The sequence below is a fragment of the Tyto alba genome, unplaced genomic scaffold (genome assembly GCF_018691265.1).
Source record: "Tyto alba isolate M040663 unplaced genomic scaffold, T.alba_DEE_v4.0 Super-Scaffold_14, whole genome shotgun sequence".
In the NCBI taxonomy this organism is placed as follows: Eukaryota; Metazoa; Chordata; class Aves; order Strigiformes; family Tytonidae; genus Tyto; species Tyto alba.
In genome coordinates this window covers 46752867-46777609 of record NW_024881276.1, presented here as the reverse complement: position 1 = coordinate 46777609, position 24743 = coordinate 46752867, and the positions used below count along the sequence as shown (strand labels likewise).

The window sequence follows — 24743 nt, the reverse complement described above, 5'->3', positions numbered from 1 at the left end:
AAGTACAGGGCAGTTTCCTTTAGAGGTAAAAATTATTTGGTACACACATTACGCCTTTCAGGTATCCTATGTGGAGGTACAACTCAGAGTTTGGGTAACTGACACTGCTGAGAAAGTCAAAAGTCTAAGATACAAATGCTTCAGTAAAATGCTCTGGATAAGAAGAACCCGAACAAATCAGCATGTCCAAAATCATGGCTCTTTGCAGTATGTCTTCTCTGGCTTTTTCTAGAAGACCGTCTAAAATCATTTTACCCTTAGCAAATTATTCTCAACAATCACATGTGGGATGACAATAAATTGCTTTCTATTGGTGAGGTCTACCAGGTTTGACTATGACTACATCACAACGTATCAGCTATGGGGTCAGGTCAATGGATCCAACACAGAGCCCAATATCGTATCTCTCGTGATGACCAACAGTGGATACTTAAGGGAAACACTGAAGAATCAAAGCAAATGTACAGTGTTCCTTATCTTATAATTGAATGTCAAATTAGGGACTCCACTCAACTAACTGGCAAACGACTGAGTTTAATAGTTCATGACTCTTTGTAAATTTACCTAATCCGTTATTTGATCCAATTTATACTTTTGGTCTCTAAAACATCATGATGTGATGCAGTTATTTTACATTCAGCAAACTTATTTTTGTTTAGTGACAGTCGAATTTGGAGACACCCAATGCCATTAAAAGGCCTTTATTCCAGTCATTTAGTGGATATCCCTATATGCAACCAAATCTCCTCATCAGAAAAATGGAAAATATATCAGAAATATTCACACCTGAAGAAGTGTAAGAATCAGGAAATTGGAAACTCTAAAAGAACAATATGCTTTCCTTTTGTCCCGTGGCTTGATCATTCTCCACACAGGTACATGGCAGTATTAAGAAGAGAACTACAAAGTGCACAGTTAGTTTCACGTCACACTGAACAGGGAGTTTTGTCCAGTTTAGCCATTACCTGAACTCCTGTTCATTTCATGAGTTCAAACTTTACCCGAGATTAAAACATCATTGCTTCTGCTGCTATTCCCCATTCAATTGTGATCCTTTGTCATCATTTAACTTGATAATTTAAAGCTTAGGTTGCAATTAATACAAAAGTAAATCTATCCCCTGATGCCAAGGCAAGAGTAAATTTATGCATAAGAGTGGACTGGGACAAATGAGACTAATCTTATTGAGTAAAAATCCATAACAGATTAAGCAACAGAGTTCAGGTGACATGTGGAGTGTACCATATTACTTTGCACATGCTTGAGTGTTTTACTGGATCAAACAAGATTTCTCAACAGCTTGTTGAATTAATTTTTAAGTAGTACTTTTGGGAGAACTCAAGTAGATGCCTCAATCCTTTGCTAACCAGATTATAAAATGTAGCATGTGTCTAAGTGTTTTTTTTGCATCAAAAATAAAAATAGAATTTTTGGTTTGTTTTCCATATTGTACCTTCTCTCTGTAAGACTAGTTATTAGAAGTTTCCTGCTTTCCAAATACATCAAGGACTTGGTTAGTTTGTGAAAGTATATCCGGAAATAAGAAGTTTGACACTGACTGATCCTTCTTATTTTCATTAAGCATCTACATATTTATATAACGAAAATCTGATCTTCTTTTGCTCGCTTTCTTTGGACAGCTTTATTGGCAGCTTTGGGTTATAACCACCTCATCTCATTGGGAGCAAAATGATCTGGAAGATGACAACAGAACTGGTTGCCATCTTTTGTTATGTACTGCGTTTGGCTATTCTGCTAAATTGTTAAATTACGTGTTCAATTATATTTGTGTCCTATAAAAAGGTACAGTTCATTATTTATTACACAGATTTGATTTGGCTCTGGTTCTAGGAGCGTCATACACTTATAGAAAGATCTTCTATTTTGAGACTGAATATTAGTTTAGTTAGAACTTTTAGGGCTCTCAGATTGCAAAAATAAATTTGGAGAAATTTGAGGTTGCTGTTTACATTTAAATAAGCTCTGATGCATGCAGATTAGAAGCAGAGAATTGCAACTCCATCATCCAGTTGTCAATTCCTGTAGAAAATATAGGATATGGGATAGACAGCATCAAAATTTCAGCAAATAACACTTATAAACAGTAACAGCCAAGTTAGCTTGCTTGTTTTACTCATCATTCTCCTGGAAAATCCTATATTTTGAAATCTAACTAGCAAGTACGAGAGTAATCAAGTTTGAGCATGCTGCCACTGTATGGCTGGCAGTTAATAGCACTATCAAGAGAAAATCGGGAATTGAGCAGAAGACAAAAAGACTGTTCTTATCTGGATGCCCTTTCCCTCTTCCTTTTCAGTATAATGAAGCTGTTTTGATCTTGATGGTATTTTCCTTTAAAAATTTTAGCGTGTTTTCAAGAAACGGAGGGGTTAGCTTTCTTTAGATCTGATCTCAATCACCTGATCCCGTTTTATTGGCTGTAGAATAATAATTGTCCAATAAAAAAATATTCTCTTTTCCTTTTATATGTTTGAATTGAGGTTTCTCAGCACAGCACGCCATGGTCTTTTTGGTCCCCTATCTAGGTTCTCCCATCTCCATAAAATCCTTAGCATTTGAACTTGTTATTCAAGACTGTTTTCTTCATTATCTTCCCTTTCTTGCCTAGTTTACCTACCAGGATGCAAGAGTGGATGTGTCGTATGATCCTTGTCAAGCAAAAGCCAGGGATACTGTTCCTTTTGCTTTCCATTTCACAGTCTTTCATGTTTATTGTTTAATGAGAAAATGCACCAGTCAGCTCCCATCTTTAAACACCACAAACAGATCTATTCCCCAGAAAAAGACTGTAGTTGCTGAAATCCAGTATCTTTGACTACTTTAGATCAAAGGCAATCAGTTTCTATTGTATATGTTGGATCCGAAACAAAGACTTTCAAAAACTGTAAAATAACAAACAAATCTCCCAACAAATGAACAGAAAACCCCCAAGCAAACAAACATAATAACGTTCACTTTTTAGGAGAAGCAGTTTCTGAATTCAGTACTCTGATGTTACAGGGAATTTGAATAACCATGTTGATATGTATGCTCTTTGGCAGTACTGCTACCCATGAATATGACAACTGTCAGAGCCTGGAAAGTCACTCACTCACTACTGTCACAAATCTGCCTGAAACAAAGCCACCATATGTTTAGGCAAAGAGATGAGTTAGTCTCTTGGCTCAAGTGCATAAAGATGAAATATAGAGCATTCATCAAAAAACTATAACATAATGCTTGGCTCTCCCCCTTCTTCCTCCATTAAATTAACTTTTTTTTTTTTTTTTTTTTAAGATTAATATTTTCATCCCTTCTTGCAGTATGTCATAACATACGGAGTAGTGTGTACTTCTAGGGAAACAAAGATCATGGGTCATGGCATGCAACAATTATTCAAAAGCAACAGGAGAACCCAGATAACGCACGATTTGGAGTGCTCTGTAGCATCTGGAGTTCACTTCTGTAAACACAGTGCCTGAGCTCACTTTTACATGGAATTTAGGTGCCCTATTGACATTTATTTAAACAAACACTTAAGCCACTCCAATTCAGCAACTCCAAGCTTAATGAAAGGAACAACAGAAATAATGCAGTTAGGGAAAAACTTTGTCTGATTTTTTTAATAATATTTATGAAAATTTTTCTATTACTTTCTTTGCTTTAATGATCATAAACATGTATATATGTTCAGAACAGGCTTGCATTACTTTGTTGCAGCTACTTGTTTCCATCAATCCACAGGAACTAACGCAATAATAATATGCTGTCCAAAATGATTTATGATCTCACTCTATTTATGCAAATGCCTAACTTTCAAATTTGAATTGAACTACTGTGGTAATGTGTCAAACAACTTGCAAAGTATTTAAACAGCTGACTACACCTGTTTCCACTTTATGAATGCTTTCAAGTTTCGGCTGCTTTGATTCAAAGAAATATGTTTAGTTTGGAGCATTACTATTCGATATGAAAATTAAAATTGCCTTCTCCTGGGTATAACAATGTGATGAGGTCTAACAGCACATAGAACAATTAAAATGCTGTGGCTCAACTATCTCAGACTAACTGGGTGGTTCTTGTCAGAGTAAGTGAAAGCTGCACAATTTGCACAAAGCACACAGATTGCAGAAGCACCGTCCTGCATACGTGCAAAATAAGCACCAAACTAAGGTGTATTTACGGGCCCAATTTGTCAGGAAGCTGGTAGTTACCTTGAAATCTTACAGCATTAAAATGAGAGTGAAGATTACTTCCCAATTCACATTCTATCTCTAGGTGAAATACATTACTTTGATAATTGAGGCTAATGCCCAACCTAGGTAGCAATAATTTATTATTACTATATGCAAGAGAGGGAAAGAGGCAGAAGCTATACAAGTCACTACCACGTCTTTGGCCGCTGCCACATCCCTCTTCTCAGTAAATTGTCATGGGCCTCAAAGCACCTCATCACAACCGTCTGGGTAATGACTTGCACAACAGCCTCTGGAGCACTTCGCTCTTGTGCAGAAAAGGGGCAGAGCCCACACGGAAAGCACCATTCAAGTAAGTGTCTGCTGCTTAGCTAACACTAAAAGCCATCCATGTAAAGGCCAGAGCTTGAAAAGTGAGCATGCAAATGTCCACAACTGTATACACTCAGAAGAGGAAACTTGAGGCAATTTGCACTGCACACATAACCTTAGGCTCAGATTTAATAGTAAGAAATACATAGGGGTTGGTTTAGCACTGACTGTGACATACTCCTTATGCATGCTGCTGCTGTGTTCAGCTCTGTGAAGTCCTGTGTACCCCCCCATTTCACATGCGTGTAGGGACAGATTTTCAAAGCTGACTATTCAGTCCTGCTAAATCCTGAAGATGTAAGCAGAGCCAAATGGACACAAAAGATACAATGAGGGAAAATGCCTGCTAATCAGACAAGTCGTGGCAGCTGCTATGTCACCCATCACCTTGGTTAATGATGCTGCTATGCTCAACATTGGTTATTTGAAAGCTACCCTTTCTGGATTGCAAAAATAAAAATAAGATGAAACTCTGTTGGGGCACTCTACTTCCATCGAAGTTTAAAATTATTAATTTATTATTTTTTCCCTGTTGGACTCGGTCTACAAAGTTATTGAGTATTTAGTAAACTGCTGTTTCTTCTCCCTTGTGGGAAGCCACTAGTCAGTTCAAGCCTCCTGTACTTACCCCAGGCAGTTTACAACATTGGACACAACAGCTACAACACAGGCCAAAGCATCAGAACCCTCGCAGAACAGACAAGGCAGGAAACGTAGCTCAGAACAAGTAGTCTCCTCAGTCTGGCTAGCAAACCCTACTGAGCAGCTGAACACAGACTTTATATAAGAAAGGGGAGTGACAAATCCAAACATCTGACTCAACTAGCTTTAGCAGGCCAAACGCATATATTTCTTCCAAACTTATTTCTTGAAGACTGCCTCTGGGGGTCAAGTGGTTCCAAGAGAAACATTCAAACTAAGGCAAAGGATTTCCACATAAACACAGTCATTGCAAACATGCACTTATTTTCCATAATAATTTGGAATTTAGTCTCGTGGCCTATTTGTAAACCCCATGACTCTGAATGACCTCACTGCTCTCTCACTTGCTCCTGGGTAAAATGCTCCCTTGTTACAGAGGGTCTCCAACTTCCACTGATTTTTAAGAGCCTAAAGGACTGAAAATGACCCCTCTGTAATCCCACCCCTTCTGAATACAAGGCATACCATTTCATACAGCAGTTTCTGCTTGCAGTCCATAAACTTATGATTGAATTAGAAGTTGTTCTCCTTCCCCTATTCTCCCATGGGACACCCAGACTTGGTCTAGGTACTCCAAACAGTATACATTTCACCACTGCTTATTCATTACAAGGGTGAATTTTTTACTGCTGTAAGGGGACTCCTTTCAAAGTGTGTCCTTTGTTTCCAGCCCTGCTTCAGACACTGAGGTCAGCACTGGTGAGGACACAGCACTGACTGTACGAGTGTAATCCAGAAGTGGGCTGTCTAGGTGTTAAGGTCATATAAGTAGATAGGGCTTCTACCGGTCCTGTATGTAAAGAGAAACTTCATCTCTCTGCTACCATAATGAAGCAATTATAGCAGAACTAGTCCTTATTTAATTGATGTAAAAGAGAAAATTATGATCTATAGCCTACCTTTTTCCATCTCTAATTTAACAACTATTATAACCACATGTATAATGTACAGAAAACTTGGTGAAATAAATAATAGGAATTCTTATTTTATCATCATTTAATCATTAAGCTTAAAGAGTTGAAAAAGGAAAAAAAAAAAAGGTCATGGGTTTGATGTAGCATTAGGCTGACAAATACATCCAGAGCCAGTCCCCAGGTTCCCTATTAACATACATTTTCTAAGGAGGAAAGTTCATGTTCCCCTAGAGCTGGAATTTAAGTGACTTTAGATTTTAACACAAGACCATCTAAATTGTAAACTAGGTGGAGTTTTTTCACTGCATTACAAATATCTGTCTATCATCCTTTCTTCTTCACAGTGAGACCTGAGCAGCTGTGATTAGTGGAAGGAAGAGTGTACTTCAATATAAAATTAATTGCTTCTACCTACATTGTTCTCCCCAAGTTTATAGCTCATCTGCTGCTGGGTCCTGCACCACCTGCTCCCTCTTGTACCTAATTTTCCCTCCCACATGGCCCACAAGGCAGAACACAGAAGGAAATCAGAGCCTGGGACTTTGCTTGAGAGCCATTAAGCAGGTTCTAACAGATCTGGGAGGGTATGGAAACATGTTATCGCAGAGATCTCAAATATAACAGGAAATATTTGTCATAAAAACTTTGTTCTAAATCAAACTCCAACAATCCTTTCTCACAAATCACCACACTGCAGACAGCTGGAAGTAGTACAGAGTGGTAAATTAATTTCTTGTTAAATAAAAGTGCTCTGAAAATTCGCTCCATCTTACCAATTCCTATACGTGTGGGTTCATATTTTAGGTATAAATCATACATTCACACACAAACACACCCACTTGATATTTCCTTTCAGAATTCAAAAGACTGGTTTTCTGTTCTTTAAAATTCTGCTTTCATACTTCTGTGGATAAGAACAGGCTTACAAACCCCAGTCAAAAATTATTACAACCAAGTGTGACCATTTTAATACTATGAGTAAGATAGGAACCTCCCTTTATATGTAGGAGTCAATGTTGCATTCAGAGAAGTATATCCACCCACCTGCAGTCAATGCTTCATTTGTTCTGTTGCATCCTAATTTTAATATGGAGAACTGACTGAACACAGGAGCAATTTATTCACCAATCACTCACTATTCATTGAATTAATCTCATTATTTGTGAAGTTATTAAACATCCCACATAACCAGCAATTTAATACCACATTGAAACCCACTGAAGTTAAGCTTCAAAAAGTAAAACATACCCTGGTATTTTCAAATAATATCATCTTATTTACTTAGCATTTTATGAAGACTTCCCCATTTGCATTATGTAGCTCTTGTTTAACACTAAGAACATAAAATGTAGTGACACCTAATTTATTTTCAATATATGCAGTATAAAAATACTATATTTGACTCAAGTAGCTGTCAAACTATGCCACCTGGCAGCATGCAGCATCGCTCTTATTTGACACATCCAGACAAATAAACTATTTAAAAGACAAAAAAAATTAACATTTAAAGTGAAAAAATAGAAAGAGCGTAGTAAAAATATTTTTAAAAATAATTTTTAGTTTTAAAATAACTAAAATATGAGCTTGCATACAAGTTCACTGCATTTCCTCTTCTATTTGATTTTTTTGGTGTTTTGTCTGATTTTTCCTCTTTCCTTTTTTTTGCTTTGTTTAAGAGCACATAGTTGAAACATCAATACAAAAGATGCCTGGAGCATAGGACTCCACACCCATCTAACACCTGATCAAATGTCATTAAATACTTGGCAATGGTCAAGTCCATTTCCACTTGTTTCTAACAAAGACACAACTACAGTCTTGGCAATTCAATATTTTTAGATATTACTGGGAAGTATTCCAACATCCGACTTCATGAAACAATACCTGCAATGCCCTAAGAAAGAGAGGAAAACCATCCTCCAATCAGGGCTAAGCAGGTGTGTTGCCTTTGCAGAGGAACATTTCTTGTCATAACACCAAGAAATTGGTCGGTTCTATGACATTAACTCCCTTTGGAGGGTGGGGTGATACTTAATAGGAACAACACCAGGGCTGACAACAGCAGCATTACTTTCAGTTTCAGACCCAAAATGTCAATTACTGGGGAGGATTGCCAAGCATATCAGAAAGTGAAAGTGAAATGGACTTACAGGAGTGAGTCCAGGAAAGAGCTATGATGATAATTAAGGGACTGGAGCATCTGATATACAAGGAGAGGTTGAGACAGCTGGGGCCATTAAGCTTTGAAAAGACTCAAGGGGATCTTATCAGTGTGCTTAAACATCTAACAGGAGGGTGCAAATAAAATGGAGTTAGGCCCTTTTCAGTGGTGCCCCATGAAACTTCAAGAGGCAATGGACGGAAGTTGAAATAAAAGAAATAATTTAAGTATAGGAAAAACCTCTGGAGTTTTGGTTGGTTGGTTGGGTTTTTGGTTGGTTGGTTTGTTTTTTTTTTTTTTTTGTTGTTGTTGTTGGTTTGGTTGGTTTTTTTTGTTTTTTTTTTTTTTTTTTGAGTGACTAGACACTATCAAAAGTTCCCTAGAAAGGCTGTGAAATCTCCATCCTTAGAAATACCTAGAATCTGACTAAGCATGGCCCTGAGCAACCTACTCCAACTGTCCACGCTTTGAGTATGGAGCTCAAGCATCTCTAGAGGTCCTTTCTTGCCTCCACAGTTTTGTGATTCTGTCAACTATAACAGAAATGTGTTTGAAATTTTCTCCCATTACTAATGCTGCTGTACCAGTTCCACATACAAATGAAAGCTTCATGCATTGAATCAATCAACCTGGCATCTTTTCTCAGTGCTGCACTCTAAAACAGCCCTAACAAATATATATCCATACACGGGTGTTTTGTTACTGAGGTATTTATGAGGGATGTGTGGGAGGGTAAAGCTGAGAAGCTGCCTCTTCTAGAAAGTAATACCATGAAGCATTAAGAAAACCTAACAAAAAGGGAAAGCGTGCAAAGGAGTGATTGTTGTAGAAAAGGTCTGTCTAAAAGCTCAAAAGAACATTTAATATAGATAGAAATGAAGGCACCATTGCTACAGGTAGCTATTTTTTGACCTGCTACAACAGGAAAATGCTCTTGCACTGGCTTCTATTATAGAGGACTTTGTCCTTTTTAAATCACTCCCACTCCACTGTAGTTATCCCATCTATTTAAACTGGCCTCGGTCAGCTCCAACTATACATTAATGACAAAAATCAGGTTAGATGCCCTGTCTTCTTATATGGTCCAGAGGAAAAAAACCAAACCAAACCAAAAAAAAACAACCTTTCTGAAAAATGTACAACAGTACTTCCAGAAATGGTTTCACTTATGGTTTGAGAAGCAGGGGCTTCGCATATCTCCCTGCTTTTTCTTCTCATTTTCTTTCTTCCTCTAAACTCTTTCTCCTTTTCCCCATCCTCTCTCCCAGTCAATTTTTATTTATGTTCTTGTATTAAAAAAAAAAAAAAAAAAAGGGGAAAAGTAAATATTATCTGGGAAGAAAAAATTAAAGACAAGAATTAACTTTATTAAAAGCAGTAAAAATCTCTCTCAATAATCTAAACAATTTTAAAATTGAAATTTTTAGATTTCAAAAATTACTGCTTCCACTCTGGAAGTAAACGCATTGCATTGTGCAATTCTTCCTGCTCAAGGCACATCCATGCCAAATTAGCAGCTGGCAGATTTCTTCATTAGGAATCACAATCCTGCTTACACTTATTGAAACTCAGTGAAAGCTGCACTTCAGCTGGAGAACAGGGGCAGGAGAAAGGCAAAGATATCAAACCAATATAAAAAAAAATCCTCGTAGTTACACAAGCTGACATGTTTTTTTTCCATTGATTTAATCTTAAAACCCATCCTGTAAAAATTTAGGGTCAGACAAAGAATTCTGAAGTAAAGCTTAACCACAAAAACACTTGCAGCTCTTACCTCATATTATTTTTTCCCGAGACAGAATACAAATAAAAATTATACCTTCACATAGCTCAGCAGCTCTAAGAATTCTAGATTAGGTTTTTCCTTTTTTCATAACAGTCTACTCACCCTCCCAAACACACGCTTCCTCTTCCAACCTTCATCAGGTTTCCTCAGATGTCCGTTTCCTGAAAGTAGTATTAGGACCATCTCCTCATTATCCCCAGTCACTTAAATTCTCTCCTGCACGAAGGGCACTTCTCAGCAGCCTGGCCCCATGCTCCAACTCCCAGCAAAGGAGAAAAAGACTCCAAAATAAAACTGATGCACCAGTGACAAAATATCATTTGGTTTGGGGCAGCTCATCATTTATACAAGATGGGAAGGAGGCCTTGCCTGGTTAGGTACCTGTCATACATAGCACACTATGCCGTGTCACATTCCCTGGTGGCCCTAAAAAGATCCTAAAAATCTTTATGTGGCCTCTGCAAAGAGAGCACTTCTGGTCGGGGTTGCAAAGGCTAGACTGAATTTTCCTACGATTTCTTGTGAACCCTCCCCTCCCAGAAGACAGTGTCACACTCTCCCTTTTAAAAAAATATCTTGCAGGGTCTCAAAACTTTATTCATAGCAAGTATCAAGTGAGGGTGGTGAAGCACCGGCAGAGGTTTCCCCGAGAAGCTGTGGCTGCCCCCTCCCTGGAAGGGTTCCAGGCCAGGTTGGACGGGGCTGGGAGCAACCTGGTCTGGGGGAAGGTGTCCCTGCTCATGGCAGGGGGGGTGGGACTAGGTGGTCTTTGAGGTCCTTTCCAACTCAAATCCTTCTATGATGATCATAAAGGAAGGCTTCCCATTAATTAAGAACTGAGCTGAACTTCTTCATCAGTAAAAGGTACCTTCTGCATGGGTGGCTTGGGTAAGAAAGGTGTCTTTGCGGCAAAGCAGTGCTGCTGAGCGGCAGCAGCCAGCTGATTGCAACAATTTGGGAGAGACAGGGGTGGCTGAGGCGCTGCCTGCCCACTTCAGGCAACAAGCAGAGCCAGGGCAAGGCACAGGGAGGTCAGAACTCGGCTCTTTGGAAGTGCAATGCTGCAGCTACACTGTGTCTTTGGCCAGGGGCATTCTGCCTCCACCCACTCCTTGAGGTTTTTCTCTTGCCTTTGGCAGAAGGTTTGAACACTTTGCTGCCAGGTGCATGTGGCTGTGCCACTTTGCTTGGTGTTACTATAATGTCAAAGGTGACATTTTGGGTTCCCTTCTAAGTCATATGTGCTCGGCTTTACAGTACTCAAGATGCAGTAAATCACACTGAGTCTTCCTTACGGGGGTTATGCTCAAATACCCAAGCACATCTCCTGTTGCTTCTTTCTGCTGTTCCTTTCCAATTCTGTATTTATTGAAATAAAAGATAAATAAACAGAGCTCTGTACAACCTTTTAAGACAACACAAGTCATATACAGACAGGTTTTCTTCATGGTAAAACAAACCAAGATTTTCTTAGTATTGTCAAAATTATAAAAAGTATTTTTAGAGATGTTGCAAATAATTCATTATAGCAGAGCGCGAAATTGCTTCCTCTAGCATTTATTTGAGCAAAAATCTGTTTTCAATGGAGCCACAGCTTCACATGTCTAATTCACGTAACCTGAGCAGTATCATAGAAGACTGACATTTTCTATCCATTGTGGGTTTTTTAAAAATAATAATAATAATTAAAAAAAAGCTTTGTTTTAAGACTTGGCCATGAACCAAACCGTATCATGTCCAAAGTTTGTGGAAAAAATCATGAATACACAAAATCCAGACACAGAATTGATTTAAGCTTTAAATTTTGTCTCGTACATTTATGAAACATGGAAAGGAGCTCAGATAATAAGCATAAGAAAGAACAGCAATTTTCTAAGCTTTTAGCCAACAGGTTGAGCCTTTCTTAAATAAGATCATCCCTTTGCACATCATTTAGGGTCTCCATAAGGGGTACAATTAAATTGAATGTGCTGTGTGATTTTTGCATGAGTTCAGCCTTTCTCATGGCTCAGTAAAGCATTCTCTTTAGCTAGAGCTGTATATGTAGTACTAAAGCTCTTCCACAAATTGTTCTTCATTTCTAGAGGTGTCAATCACCCTGAGTCCCTGACTTTCCTCTCTGCTTCACATAGCTGAACTATGAACATGTTTTTATTCTCCTGTTGTCGAAACTGTCAGGAGTAAAGTTTTAAACCCTGAACTATCAGCTGTACATAAGCAAATGCTTAACTTTAAACACTTGGAGTCACAGTGAATCAGTGGGACTTGTCACATACTTAGGTACCAGTTGCACTTTTGTATAACCATAGGTCTTTTTGCTTTGGATTTCCTATCTGGTGTACATATGTATTCAGAGGTGCTCAAATACTAAACAGCATTAGTCCCATGGACTTCAATAGGCTTTAGTTTATATAGTTGTGAGCCTTAAGAGCCATGTACCAATTCCTGATGTTTGAAATATTCCATCGCATTAAAAGATACATATCCTTACCTCCAAAGTTGTTCTTTGCTGGGATGGAGATGCAGCTGTAAACAAACAAATCATTCCTGATATAGGATCTTGGACAAGAACTAACTGTGGCCAAACAATGTTCATTTATCTATTTTACTATGTTAGAAATAAAGACAATTTTCACTTAGAAATAACATATGTAAAAAACCCATAATCTAAACTATCACCAAAGAAACACATGCCCATCAGTCTGAACATATGTATATCACCGAAGCCATTGACACGCAATAATCAAAAGCAGCTGCAGTAATGTAGAAGAGATTTTTGACTCAAGGGTCAAATGATCTCATTTTCAGGGACTGTCAGAGGCATACTTCTGTCCTTCCTGAAAGGAAATATTGTACTTGCATGGTGCATGCCATTCATCCAGTTCTGGCTAAAAACTTCAGCAATATTCCAGAGAGACATCACTTGCTTCTTGCCTAAAGGGATACCCCTGCTAAAAACTGACATACTAAAAGAGTGTCCTTTGACAGACATGTCTTCACTCTTTGACCTAGTCCTTCGTACTTGCTCACACCCACTCCCCTACTATTATTTGTTGCTGTTAAGGCTCAGCACACTTGTTCTTGACACACTGGGAAGTAATCTCCTCCCTGGCGCAAGGCAGGCCACCAGAAGAAGCAGGTGGCAGTTGTGAGCAGAGGATGAGAGAAACCCAGAAGAGAAAGCTGTTTGGGAAGTAACGAGTACAAGAGCTAATTTATATTTTAATGATTAAAGAGAGATTAAAGCCAACAGCATCATGATTTTAACTCTGCAGCTGGTGGGTTTCTTTGTCTTCTGGTCAATGAAGCTGAATTATGAGACTAAGGGAACTTCAAAAGTGTTAAAAGATGTTATAATAATAAAATGGAGGTCTATAATTATAGAGAGATTATTGCATATAATATGTAAGTGGATTGCACTTAAACAGCCTCATCAAACCAATTTCCACTGCAACTCATTGAGGCCACAGATGAGGACTTCAGGTGGGAGGATAAGCTAGAGGAATGGATGAACACTTAAGAAACAAAGTCCTCGTTTTCATGCTAATGTTCTTGTACAGTTCAGAAGAAGGGGAGAGAAACAGTCTTTGTAGAACACTGTGATAGCAATGCAGCATTGCAGGGGAGGAGGAACCTCCTCTGGTGTGGTGATGAACTGCTTCAAATGAACACTCAACAAAGTTGTTCATGAGACAGCAGCAGCTGTAAGCCTTCTGCAATCCCAGCACATTTTATTATGATTGCAAAATAAAAAAGTCGGTATCTGTCTGGTACAACCAGAATGACAGAGATTCACTGGGGACTAAGATATTTTGATGTTACTGTCTTTTCATCCTTCTCTTGTTAGACAGCAAGAACAAGCTATATTCTTACAGGACTGTTCAAAAATACTTGGCTTTTCTCCTGGGGAATGGCTAGTTAAACTCCCTATAATATTAAAAACTTTTATTTATGCTTATATTTTAGGTAAGAATATGAAATAAACCCTCTCCCAAATAGGCCTCTAGTTCTGCTTTGGACATTTTTCACTGTTGTGACGTCTCTTGGCTTATCTTCCTCTACATCCTGCCTCAGAAAAACTGCTCTGCCCATCAAAGGCAGAAAGGCAGGCATAGTCTTTGCTTCTGGTCCACAGGGCTGGACAGACTTAATAGCCATTGCAGCACAGACTAAATCCCTGCAACAAAGTGCTATCCCTTCTATCCTCTTTTGTACCATGTACAGAAGGGGAAGGAGAACAGTGGGCTTAAATATCTTGACCTCCCCCCTCCCTGCTTTTTCAGGGCATGCTAGCCTTTTTTCCTGTTCCTTGATCACAGTAATACACCTGGGAAAAACGTTTCAGCTTTCCTGTAGGTAGAAGATAATGCTGTAGCTCATGACACTCTTGTTTTGCTGCAGTGTGGTAGACTGTTCTGAGGACAGATGTTCACAAGTCCCAGGGGTAATCCCAAAACAAGAGTGGTGCTCATTCACCCTATCAGATAAGACTCATTCATTTTGCGGCCACATCCAAAGAACAACACTTCTGTTTAAGGCCTGGGTTCGATCCAAGTAAACAAACTTCTGCTGACTTCAGATAATTTCCAGTAAAAGAAACTGGTAGCTAACTTCCAAGCTCCTATGAAATGCATGCAGGGAAACAGGTACCACAAGCTACAGTTTAAAACAACCATATTGAGTTGTCTCCTACTGTACTGTACCAGTTCTTAATGCTGCAATTTGCTCTCTCCATGACTTCAGATATTAGGAGTCCAGAAAAAAAAAAAAAAAAAAATCCCTTTTGTTCTTCAGAATGAAAAAATAGCTTTTATGATCCTATTGAAACTAAATTCCTGTTGTTGTACCCAATATTTAATTATAGTAGGGATGATTTGAGTCTCTAATTATGATTAATCTATGACTAATCAGGCTCCATAACATGTCTTGGGCTGTGCAAGCTTTTTATATGTTCATAAAGTACTTCTTTATGAACTTAAAGCCCCAACTCCATTCAGCAATGAAGCTAGACAATGTCCATAACCACCATTTAGGGTTCCCCTGACTCAAGTGGTATTTGACCTGGAGTTATGCTCACTCCTGCAAAAATTTTAAACCACTGGGGTAAATTCTTCTACTAGCCTTTGTCAAAAAGTTTGTTAAATATATACTCTGTCACATTTAAACTAAACAGTGGGAATGTGACTACTCCTTTGTAGATGAAGCAGCACATGTTCCTTCCCATCATGACACGTTAGTTTACCTTTAAGTTCTCTACACAGGAGATGTAGTTCACCTTCCTGTCAAGATTTTAGATTTTTCTTCAGTCTCTTACACGCACTAATGTTGGCTGGTCTCTTGAGAAAGATTATATAGCTTCAACAAGGGGCCAGATTCTCAACTGCCATAAACTGATGTTACACCAATGTCAGTAGAAGAGCACAGATTTACAGCATCATAATCATTCAGACATAGGACTCAATCCCATCCATCTGTGTTTCACATCTTGCATCATCCTTTGACACTCACTTCTAAAGACAAAATACAGAGATTGAGTCCTCTGGGTTTTTTAGCTACTAGAATTTGCACTGTTTAACAATGTAACGAATCTTTTCTATAGGCTGTTTTTTCAGACTAAAAGAGGAGTTGTCATAGCATCAATTTCTGCTGATTTTTATTTGCTAGTTTACACTTAATGTTAATTCCCCTCATTAATTTCTTTCATGCTTTTATTAGTTTGCTGCCTAAAGTCAAGCTTCTAATAGATTGCTGTATTAAGACAGCCAGTTTAGTGGGGTGAAAGATGCATTTAATAATTTTTTTAGTGAGGAATTGACAATCACACAGTAAAGTGACCATATGGTGTCTAACACAACGAATCTGACTCTTGGTAATTTGTTCTTAAAGATCACAAAGATAGTCTGAACACTGAAAAATCCAAATATAATCATATTGATTCAAGTACCTATAGATCTTTCTTTTCATCAGATCATAAAAAATTGCTAGTCATAAAAAGTACTTTAGCCATTTCACTTGGGGGAGGAGGGGGATGGGGAGCAGATAGCAGGGGGCAATACATGTGACTGCTGCAGCCCCAAACAATTCTTTCAACCATGTCATCCAATGGTAACTCATCATGCAGCAGCACAGGTAAAATATGAAATGAACACAACGGACATCAGTTTAGACTTATTTTTGGCACCTTTTGCTCTTTAGACTGTTTTTGCAGCCTTACTTCTTCCTCTCTTTTCCCATTTCTCCTATTCAAAGACTGATTCCAGATTCCACTCGAAAGGAGAAAGCAATCCAAACCCAGCTTCATCATCTAACAATGCTGAGGGTCACATTCCATTGTATATTACCAGGTTTATCCGAGTTACAAAGTTCACACATAAACCTCTCATTAAGCAAAATTTACTCATGCTTTCATTTCTACATATGCTAGCACATCTATTAAACTCACAGTAATGCTGATCACACATACAGAATTAAGCCCATGCTTAAGTATTTGCAGTAGCTGGGACTTAGAGCCAAATTTTTCCACCAAGGTATTTACGCATCTCCGTTCCTTAATCATTGCTGGCAGTATACAAATAGATGCAGATTTGCATATATTTACCAAAAGCATATTGCAGCTACTGTAACTTTACTTTTATAAAAGGTATCCAATTTCTTCCGAATTGTAAAGCATCTCAGCTACCAGGTGCTTTTGTGTATTTAACAAAAGCTAAGTGTGACTTAGAGAAAAGATCTGCAGTGTTTCACTTGACACATGTAATGATGTATCTCCAATCAAAGCTATCTGTAACACCAGCTTAATCAGTCTCCAGCCTTGGAGAATAACTCATTAAAGAGAAGCACAAAAGAGAAGGCAGCTCAATAGCATTTTCAATGATACATAGATAAAGCTGCCTTGTCATGGTAAATTTTGTGTAACTGGGAAAACGGTATAAAACCTGACATTGATCTAGAAGCTTGGTACCTCAGGGCTTAGAAAGGGGGAAAGCCATTTAATCACTGACACTGACGGTCTCCATGACCTGGCAAGAAGCTCATGCCCGTAGCTGTGGCCCATTGGGTGACCCTAAGTCAAAGTGAATGAGCTCTGTACTCTGGAAGAGCATGGCTGAGCGATAATGAATCTGGTTTGATGGCAAATGGGACAGAAAGCCCATCAAGATTTAATCTGCATTCAAATGCAAAAATATTCATTCTGTACCTATGCTATCCTATCCTGTAGTTACAAACAGTTCTTAAAAAAAAAAAAAAAAAATGTAATTCAGTTTCTGTCTGGAATAACAGAATTCCAAGGAAAGTTCTTTGCAGACCATCTATGTTGGAAGATGAGTTTATGCTAACAGTAAATTCATTATCACATTTATTGGACATTTGCATGCAGAATATCTTAATTGTTCAAATACTATTGGTTTCCCAGGCACATACAAAACTTGGACAGAACACAGGCTTTTGAAATATTACCCATCCTGATTGATTTCTCTCCTAACCTACCTAGAAACTTCCTGACTAGTTGATAAGGACTCAGTTTCTATTGTTGAAAACAGTAGATAATTGAAAATTACTTTTTGCTATGAAATTTCAAAATCAGTCCAGGTTAGTCATATGCAGTTGGTTTTACATTTTTCATTTATTTAATTTTATATTTTAAAACTTTGACTATTACTATATTTTTTGGTTAATATTTTGCTTCCCTTACCTCAAGAGTTTTGTAAAGCACAAAGCTATAATGTCATTAAATTGTGGTGACTAGCCACAGAAAGGATAATAAATGGGCAACTCAGAGGTAACTAGAAGCAGGGGGACATTTTATTCGAAGACAAAGAATCAATGAAGCAATCCTCTATTCAATGTGAAGACCTATCAATCCTAAAATGACTGTATTGAGTGCGAGTTGGGTGTGGGGGGTGGTGTTGAGGGTTTTTTTTTTTTGGGGGGGGGGGGGGGGGGGAGGGAGGGAGGTGGTAGAAAAACATCTCCAAATTAACCCAGTTCACCAAAAAACATGTTGCTCACCCAGAGCAGTTGTAAACCTACTCTAAAGGATGGGTCAAACAAAGACTGGATAAGAAGGGCTAATGCAACCCTTATATGTCTAGAAAATCACAGAGAAGCAAGGACACCATCTTGCCTCTTGCACATAGTACTGGGTCTTTACAAAAGCACTGCATACAGTGTTGACAGCTGCAAGTTAAGAACAATATGGATATATAAAAACATCAAAATGAGATCCTAGAAAATAAGCCTTATAAAGTAAGGCTCAAGGAACTCAGTCCCTGCAGTTTATTGAAGAAAAGACTAAAAAGGTGACTCAATCGGTGTATGTTGCTACCAATACACAGAGGAGGAACAATAACTAGGCTCAGGGGTTCAATCTCACAAAGAGGTATATAGCAAGACCAGTGACAGAAATTGCAAGTAGACAAATCTAATCTCAACATGAAACACTAAGGTTACATTTTGCAGGGAAGACAAGTAAACTGCCCTCCTTTTATCAGAAGATTTTTTAAACTTTCACCCTTGCTTAAAGAGGAGAAAGATATACTTGAGTTTAACTTCCTAGGAAAGCCTACATGATGGGATAAGCAAAGAGAAGCACAGCTATCTGCTACAACCTCAGAGCATAAGCTGTGCCAGTAGGCAGCTGTGGTATCTCAAACCAAGGCCTTAAGCCATCAAGTAGTTCAGTCGCCCTCAAATTCCAAATCATAAATTCAAGTGAACAGATGTCACAGAGGTTTGCACACAAGAAGCAAAATCTTTTACTCATTGCTGTGAACAAGGAAAGCCTCAATTATGGGAGAGACATTGCACTCCTGTTTGAGTGAAGATTTGGCCAGAAACCACACAAAAAAATTAACGAAGTCCAGGTACTCAATCCAGCAGCGGGATCTTTTAGCCCTGTACAGTCATTATTGCTTCAGAAGTTTATCATATTGCAGAATATTCATGCCCATAGGAAAAACTGGAGGCTTTAGAAATACCAGTAGCTTCCTCAGCCAAAGAAGAAGAGGAGCCTTCCTTTTCCCCACATCCCAGTGAAAAAAATTCTCCAATTCAAACATGTCACCAAGGGTAGGATTTACCCTCAGATTGCTAGCATAGAATGAAAAAAGTTGTGGGGTGCCATACACTGGGATAAGGCCTGTAGGACAGATACCACCTTAGTGCTTAAAACAAAACTCCAAGTGCTTTCTGTTGTTATCCCATGTTTTGTTATGCTGATTGGACATCATGCCATATATAAGACTATATAAGGTATCCTTTATGGGGAATCCAGGTATTGTAGAACAAATAATCACAGAAAATATTCTCATTTGTTTTGTTTGCAACAGAGTTGATTAATTAAATTTAGTCTTGTAAACGGCTAGCTTTATAGGCTGCATGTATCTGCCACTGTATTTTAGTTGACTTGGGAGTACACTTTTAAATCAAATCTCTCTGCCTTCTGCACTTACTGAATTTGGATTCACATTTTGCAGCTGACTCCAAGCACGCAAACAGGATCCATTTTGGATCATGTTAGCCAGAAGGTCTATTTCAGTACCACATCTAACACAATCCAACTGCAAATGGACAATTAGGCCACAGGACTAGACCCTACCTAGCCTGAAATAGCCCCGTGAAATAGGTAAAGACTGAACTCAGCACCAAGTGGTTTCCTCTCCAGTGCTGCTCTTACTGAGCTGCACTGCTTACTAAAGTACTTACAGGCATGGAGATCTGTGCATTTTTAGGGAGGAAGCACAATACAAGTCAAAGTTTAAGCAGTGCAAAGTGCCTCATCGATGTGTTTTGCCAAGGCAAAAGCTTCATCTAAGGACTACAGTCTGCCAAAGTCTTGCTATCTCCTTTCGTACATGCAGCCAGACCACTGAATTGCTTTGGGGTGAACACACATCCCGAAGATTACAGGATCCTGTGCTTAAGGTTTATTTTAAATTGTGAGATAGCATGGCTAAGGAAAAGTTCTACCATGAACTATTTTTAAAAAAGGTTTGTAACAAAGTTATCTTACAATAAAAGACAAATTATGGAACTTCTAAACAGTGTAATTGATTGAGGGCTTTAACTGTGAGACTTGAAGTGTTTTGTTTCAAATTCCATCTTGACTTAAAGGGGGAGCGGGGGGGGAGGAGAGGGAGGACAGAAGCTATTTTTTTCCATATTAGTCTTTTGATTGGGCCGTGAACATTGAACAGAAGTCCCAGATAGCTGCCTTGTCAGAGGATGCATAAAAACAAATAAATTACCTAATCACCGTCATCTAAATTTCTCCTTGCCTATTTTGAAATTTATAGCAGCTCAGCTTTCCTTTCAAATATATCTTCAGGTTGGCTCTTTCACATCAAGAGGAGCACAATAGAATGCCAGATCTTTTTGAAAAGTCATTTCAGCGGATTATTTTCACTATATATCATGCTGGATTGCTTAAACGTCTAGTCAGATATCAATCTCGCCTGAGCTCCGCACAATACTGATTTGCTCTCTGACATTACCTAGATCCCCAAGGTTTCTAGCAACAGAACACAGGATGCTGTTTATACAGGAGAAAGCGACATTTTAAGGATTAACCTGTTTGTTGATATTCATGTTCCAGCACATCCCCTGACAAATAGAATACTCCAGGGGTCAGGCTTCATCCTAATCAGAAAAAGAGAGAATACAGATTGTTTTGATCAGAACTACATGTGTCTGGAAGGCTAATCCAAAATTAATTAGATCTGGGCTGCATAATATTCATTTGGATTTGTAAACATGGTGACAGGGTTTGAGGATTATGCAGATGGAAAACAGATAAGATAACTAATTTGTAGGTTGATGATGCTTTAATAACGTCACAAATGTACTCCTTTGTCTTAATAATTGCTAAAAATAAAGAATATTTTTCTGTTAATTAGCGTGTATAGACAGCATTTCATTCAAAAATGAAGATGTTTTACAGGGAGAATGAGATAAAGATAGAAATGATTTTAACAACCATTATTAATATTCAAATGAATGTTTCCATTCTCTGTCATGATAGTCAGTTCAGAGCAGTACAACCTTTTAAAAAAAGACAACTACTTCTGTTAAATGACAACAGATATTGAATTATTTTGAAATAATTATTACTCACTACCTCTTTTAAAACCATAAGGCAGACTTTTACCTGCTGTGAGCTGACATAGTACTATTGATTTCATCAGTGATACAATACTTGTTTAATTTTTAAGCAGCTTCCTCCCCGCAATCTACTAAGAGCCAACCTTCATGTGTCAGTGAGAGGAAGACCAGTAGTGTTTAATACTGAAAAACCACCCCAATAAAACCAACAACAAAAAACCCCAACCAAACAATTACAAGAACACCAGGACAGCTGATAATACAGTCCAGAGAAACAGACAGATTATCTGCCTAATTTCATGTGGCCTGGGAGGGGGGGTGTTGGCAGAAAAAAAAAATCCACTGCATGATTCACCTGAGGCGATGCAGCTCATACTGCAGGCAGATTCACAGTCTGCCTGACACAAAGCGTTGATCAATTTGGAAGGATGAAATAGGAAAGAGAAAGCATGAAAATGGAAACTGTGAGCACTTACAAATTTGTTAACAAAAGTGCCTTTTCGCAGACCAAGGTCATCCTTACTCAGCTGCTAGATCACACGCTCCCCTCCTCCCCTCCCCATCAGCACGAGCCAAGCAGGATAACAATCTTCACTTGTGTTATGAGAATGTCACAAACAGATCATTTCTCATTTTCGATTTACAAATGGATTAGTGCCGTGCCAATTCATGACCCCATTTCAATCTGTATTCTGAATGAAGACTTATCTTATTAAAACTACACTGAGATGTTATCCCGTTACATATATATTAAGGCTCGATTGTTCTACGTATAGAGTTTTCAGATGAAACTATAATGTAAATATTTCAAAGAGAACTGACTAGAAACAATTTCAGCGAACTGTATGTTTGACAACATGTCAGACAATGGCTCCAAAAGCTAAGAGAGCAGATGAGAAAGATAAAAATGCTTGCTTAATGAATAAACCCTTTGGGACAAATTTTATGCTGTCTCTGTACCTCTGCAATCTGATTCATGACTGGTTTTCATCGGTACTATTGCAATAAATGAGTGTGACACATTAGGGAAACCATCAGAAGAATAAGCAAGAGAGAAAGTTAAGATGTGGACAGGCTCCTTCCTTACCCCCTACAAGAGAGTAAAACTAATTTGGTAAAAACTTTTGACACCTGACCACAGCACCCTCACAGAACTTGCTTTGGGGAAAATGCATTCCTCAGCACTGTTACACACAATGTCAGGAGGCCATTCCCTTCCTCACCTGTTTATTGGCACTTACTTCAGACCTCACTACCTTTGTAACCAATCAGTTGTCAGCTGATCTTTGAAATACCTATTTCGGTTCTTGGCAGGCTCCAGGCAGAAACTGTGAGGTATGCTCGAAGCAGAATACTCACAGAGATAAATAGAAAAAAAAGGCTAGAACAAACATTTTCTTTTTCAACATCGGCGAAGTCAAGAGTATGCTGCTGCGATATTTAATATTGCTGAACACGATCCAAAGGGGATTGTACACCATCTGAGCAGACTGCTAACAATAAAGAGGATATTTGCAAAGGAGAAGAAACAGCAGTGATGTAGTAAGGCTTACTGTACTATACACGAGCTAAAAAGAACTAAAAAATGTGCTAGTCATAAGTTCTTTCAGAAAGAACAACTTTAGAATATTTGTACACTAACATATCTTACTCTCAAGAAGCCAGCAGGTACCAACTCCTCATTTGCTTGCAGCTCACCATCCATCTATATAAAGTGTTTTCCAACAAAAGATGCTTCCCTCGGTGTGAAACTGAAAACAGATACTGGTATAAAGCAGGTCTGACCATAACATGTGCTGTTAAGCACAGAAGCCTAGATTTGTGCAGTTATTCCCTATAGCTATGCTAGAGTAAAATTAATGTAACAAATATCCCCAAATATCCACACAGTTAAGAATAAAACAAGGATTCAGACAAGAACCTCAAAGCTCATCAGAAAAATCAAAACCATGGGGAGCAAAATATGCTCAAAGTAATTAAAAATATTTTGCCTCCTTGGCCTAGAAAAATGCCAAATCTGTGTCAAGCAAGGCAAAAGCAGGAACTAATGTGATGGGGATTCAGTATCATATATCTTCACTTAAAAGAATAGCCCCAAATGGAGAGATAGGGCTCCGCTCCAAAAGCGCGAATTTGTTCTGAGATACATATTTCTCATTGCAAAGACTTTTACGCTAGTCTAATTTGAAAACTATGACCCCTCTGTGAAAATGACAAGCAGTAGGGAATAAGTTCTTTAAACGGGCAAACCCCTGATAGTAGGTAACACAAGCAGCTTAGAAGGGGAGGGAATCAGGATTCACTTGATACCTGGTGTTAGGGGAGGTGCACCTTACTGGGTCCCTTATCCTGCCTTTGGAGCAGTAAGATTAAGAAACAAATCCAAAAATTGCACCACTGCAGGCCTTGGTCTCTGCTTTGGATCTTGGCAAATACTCACAAAAAGGAGAAGCTGGGGTAGTATAAACTTCTAACCCTCTTCGAGAAAGTTACCTTTGGTTGAGTGGCCGTCACAGCCACCTACACCAAATCAGCAAGTGACAGACAGTGTCACTGATGCAGACCAAGCGCTGCTTAAACTTAGCTGAAGTAATCATTTGAAACATCTTCACTTCCAAAATACGGTGTGCTTCAGGCTTGGCAGCATCCAAACGTTTACAAAGGATCTACTTTAGGGTATGGAAAACACATAATAAAAACTGGAAACACAGAGCATTTGCTCAACCACCCATGAAGTTACTACCTTCTTGGCTGCACGCGCTTCCCCAGCCAGGTTGTCCAACTCCACACGCATTCTGTGAATCCAGTCCCCCTCACACTGAAGCAATATTTCTGGGACTGCACTATGAAATATATAAACAAAAATAGTCTGGACAAAGGAGATAAAAAAACCTAAAATAAATCTTGAAATCTGAATTCAGTTCAGACCAATACCATCACACTCTAATGCAAGAGAAGCACAAGACACTAAAGCTGAACATGTAAATGGCATTATTCTGATTTGAGGAACATACACGTTTTCCTTCAGGCTCTCTGGACAGCAGTGGGGTTATTCATCTGTGTCTGCTCCTCTCCACATGAGCACACACACAGAGCCAACTAGTTCACTGTTAAAATACAAACATTTCTGAGCTAGTTTTAATCTAGTCAGTTGGGAAAAAACACCATAGAATCTTAGTGCAGTTATACAACCTGCCTGACTAAGCTGAATAAATTCCTTACTTTCCAGTTCTGTGAAAAATTTGTATTTCCTGAGCATCACTGTCTCAAACATGCTACACTTGTACCAGCCAATAGGACCACAGACATACTTTAGAGAGACAAATCACTTCCCGTCAACAAAACATGATTTTCAGTAAGCAACATCAATAATATGCCAACACCAGTTGTTAGCAGAACTTATACAAATGATGCCAAACATCGTCGGTTGACACAGTATCATAGTGTTCAACCACTTAGGTAGTACATATAAACAACCTGACTGAGAAAAGTTCAAGATTTTAGTTTGGAAA

At 38.5% G+C, this 24743-nt stretch overlaps 1 long non-coding RNA gene across 2 annotated transcripts in view; it reads right to left on the bottom strand.

Annotated features, from left to right (window-relative positions):
* Window positions 1-5308, bottom strand: part of LOC116959598 — a 47753-nt gene extending 42445 nt beyond the window's left edge. For both annotated transcript variants that reach the window (XR_006164948.1, XR_006164947.1), the window contains exon 1: window positions 5197-5308. This is a non-coding gene — a long non-coding RNA (uncharacterized LOC116959598). The remainder of the gene's footprint in view (window positions 1-5196) is intronic.
* Window positions 5309-24743: the final 19435 nt, after the last annotated feature.